A 4,060-nucleotide genomic window follows, 5' to 3' on the forward strand; every position below is an offset into this window, starting at 1 on the left:
AGTATTGGAGTTTGTTTATGTATTTTGAAATTTTAATATTTCATATTTTGGGAGTATCTTATTAATAGTTAGTAAGATATTAGTGATAAAATGTGTTTTGAATACTTTGTATTTATTGTTAATATTTGTAATAAAATTAGGATAAATTAATTGTTGAAAAAAATTATTACATTCATGAGGCCCAATGGACTAAAAAATTAAAAATTCAAAATAAGCTCAATAGGCCAAGAACCGAAAAAACCGAACCGAACCGAACCGATCCGAAAAGAACCGTTTGAGTTCGGTTCTTATTGAGTTCGGTTCTTATTCGGTTCTTTTTATAAAATAACCGATTTAAATCGGTTCTACTTAATTTCGAACCGAACCGAACCGAACCGAACCGTGCCCACCCCTAGAAATGTGGCACTCATTGTTGACGTTGGTGGAGAGAATTTTCCTATCAGTCATCTTATGACAGTGCAGATGGTATCATTCATTCATGTCAAAGACTGTAAGTTCTACGAACATGTTTCATTTTCTGTTTTACAAGTCATTGTCCTCAAAACAAAATGCATGACACAATTTAGTGCAAATGATTCAATTTGTTAGAGAAATATATGAAATATGAACTCATATGAGTTTCAGTTACATCAATATATATAGAAAAATTATTATTGATATGAGTTTTTATTTGACATTTTGGATACTAATGCCCAACGAGGTAAAACCCTCACTCAGATATTATTATTTTGCCCTTTTTAATTTTCGGTTTTAGATTTTCTTCAATGCCATATAAATATTTCAAATTGCTAGGAATCGTTTTGGATAAAGATCGAAATGTAAAATGCATATAAATTTTAATAAATTAACATTTCATTAAAGCTGAAAACAAATTTTAATTTGTTTATATTTATCTAGGGCCCACTTACTAACAGGGAGTGGCAATGTCGCAGACTCGGGCCAAATTTCAGGCCAAGCCCATATCTTCTATCGGAACAAGCCTAGCCCCCACTCTCAAGAAAAATCAATTTCTAAACACAAAATGCTGCAGAAATATAATAATTAACAAATATTTCATTAGAAAGGCCAACACTAATTTTGGTAATTTTCATTTATTAGTGCATCGTCAATAAAAATAATAAAGGTATTAAGTGTTGACATAAATGCTTTTATAACATTGATTTTGATGATAACAAACCATTGTGTCATTTATGAATATTTGAGTTTTTAAAATTAGTTAAGTTCTTAACAGGCAAGTGTAAGTTTCTAGAAACAAATGGATAACCATTAATATTAAAATTGCAAACCAATTATAGAAGGCTTAAATGAAACTTTGATTCTAGATGAAAGCGGTGAACTGTTTATCACAATGGTTAACCGACAAATTCCGAAAAGGAATTTGATTGCAAATCATGAACCGTTTAGCATAAAAGGCTGGTCAATAAATTCTTGCGGGATCTTTAGAAATACACAGCAAACATACATCCTCTAACGGTTATTCGACAAAAATTTCTGCATAATAGTAACTTACACAAAGTCAAAACAGTACTCTAATAGTAGTTAATAGTGATCTGATTATGCCCAAAAAGTCAACAACAACTAGTTTTATTCTCTAAGTATAAAAAAGCTCAATTACATTCAAATTAAAGAGGATTATACAATCATCATTGAGCTTAGTATTGTGTATTCAACATTTCTTGTACTTGTAGCTTGTTATTCCTTCATCAAACTAAATTTTAGGCTTTTATTTGTAAATACATACATTGTGTGAGGAAAAGTTTGTGTAATTTGCATTTGAATATCATAATTGAGAGGTTGCTGCTACCTGCATTAAAAATAAAAGACAATTAAGTTACAAGAAACTCAAGTAAATGCATAACAAATAGATAGTACGGTGTCCTACACATTCCACAAGTTTCATACCGTCAACAAAAAGGCCTAACTGGACAAGAATCAAAACCATACTTTGTAAATGAATCGTGAATTTTTAACTCCTCCAGTACACCCTTCCATAACTCAAAGATAGCATTCCATCATCGCCATTATCACATTCTTCTGCCAGTTCATACTTAAACATGCACGCCAAAATAGAGAAAATATAACACTAGCTGACAAGGTGCTAAACCCCCTAACTCTAAATACAGGTGCTAAAAACAAATATGTTTCCTGATGCTTATATTATATCCTGATTTAAGCTTTAGAAATTGAAACTCATCCACAATCAACTAAGTGGATTATCCCCATAAAAGTTCAGCTTAGCTTCGATTCTAAATCGCTTACAAATATATTCTATATGTAGATCCTACAATGGGAACAAAATCCTAACACCAACCAGGTAAAAGAAGAAGCCAGATTTAATAATCACTTTATTTTCCCCTTACATACAGTCTTGAATCGATAACATTACTTCATCCCTTTCCAACAATCTTTCAGCAAGCACTTGGCATTCACCCACCAATGCTAGCCCCATAAAACATTTATACAATTAGTGAGTGCTATATAAAAGGCAAAGCAATAAAAAACAAAGTATCAAGTACAAACATCCACTAACAATAATTATCTAGCACTAGAAAAAAAAAAAGGCAAGAATGGATAGGAACTATAAAATTTCAGTAAATATATGAAGAGAAAACTTTGAACGAGCAAGCCAGAACTTACTTGATAAGCTAACTTAACAATACATAGCATATAATGTAAAATCTGTATCAAACTCTTAAACCAAAAAAAAATGTTGTTTACTAATTAACAATTTTTCTCAAATCAGTCCAAAACATTGAACTCAAGCTAGAAATTATAGATATTTAAAAAAAAAAATTACTCCATAAAAGCTGAATTGATAGAAGTAGGTGGCTTTCCAATTCAATGAACGGTAGCTCCACTGCAGAAAAATAGCCTCGTGTCTCCAGAAAATTCAATTAAACTGAACCAAAATGTTCATCAAATATCTTTCATTTTATTCAACTCAAAAGCAATTGAATTTCATAAGAAAAAAAAAAATTGTAATTTAAGCATACATGAGCAACATCTAATCAACAGCCAAACAATGAACAAAAACGAAAAGACAATGTGGCTTACAAAAGAGCGTCCATTAAAACGCCAGTTATATATCAAATTGTACCAAACACAAGTAAGGAAATAAGTTATCCTATTAGATTAGAAATAAATTGAATCTACATATAATCCATAAGACTATCATGGAAAATCATCTACGTGCATTGAAGGATTTAGGATTTAGAGAATTACTGAACATTGAAACAATTAAAATTTGTAGAAAGCAAGGACTTCGGTCCAGCGGAGAATTGAAAATTCTTCTTAAATTAGAAAAAAGTTTATTAAAACTAAACTAAATTAATTTTATTAAATCTACTAGTAATTGCTATTAAAAAGAGTTGGATATTATTTTGAGGAGTCTAGTGTATATAATTTTCTTATGAATTTACTAAACTATCACTTAGATATTATATATAAACCTAAAATGGAAGAAAATTTGCATAAATCTTGAGATAAGATGGAAATAAAATTGAGAATGGGAAAATATCATTCTCGAAAACTTGAAGGTATAAAATCTTTCTTTTAGGAATCCAAAATATTTTGTCAAAAAAAAAAATCACATGTATCGTTTTGCACTACTTGGAATATATTAGGAAATTGGGAATCAAAATTAGGTAGCTGACTTTACCTTTTTACCATATCAAAAAGCTTTTCCTTATATTCTTGGCGGAAAACAGAAACTTTGGTACGCAGCGGAGGATAACAGCTTCAATGCACGGCAGATAAGAGAGATTGCAGTGCGCGGTGGAGAAGAAAGGCTGCAGCGAATGGCGCAGACAGAGCCCACAGTGAGCGGCAATTTGTGTTCTTCAACAACATTCGACTTAGAGTTTACTAAGAGTGTGGGTTCTGATTGATGGTTAGTTGGGAGTGTGGTTTCGATTTACTTTCAGTTTCTTCAGTCAATATTTCCTTGGCTCTTGTTTTGTTTTGTTATGTTAATTTTAGTTTTAGGGTTTCGGTAGAAATAAAGCTGGGAATTGAATTTGAAAAGAGAAAGAAATGAGAACTCAAAACATTTCCACTTGTT

This window comes from Citrus clementina, unplaced genomic scaffold (genome assembly GCF_000493195.1).
Source record: "Citrus clementina cultivar Clemenules unplaced genomic scaffold, Citrus_clementina_v1.0 scaffold_2, whole genome shotgun sequence".
NCBI classification, from domain to species: Eukaryota; Viridiplantae; Streptophyta; class Magnoliopsida; order Sapindales; family Rutaceae; genus Citrus; species Citrus x clementina.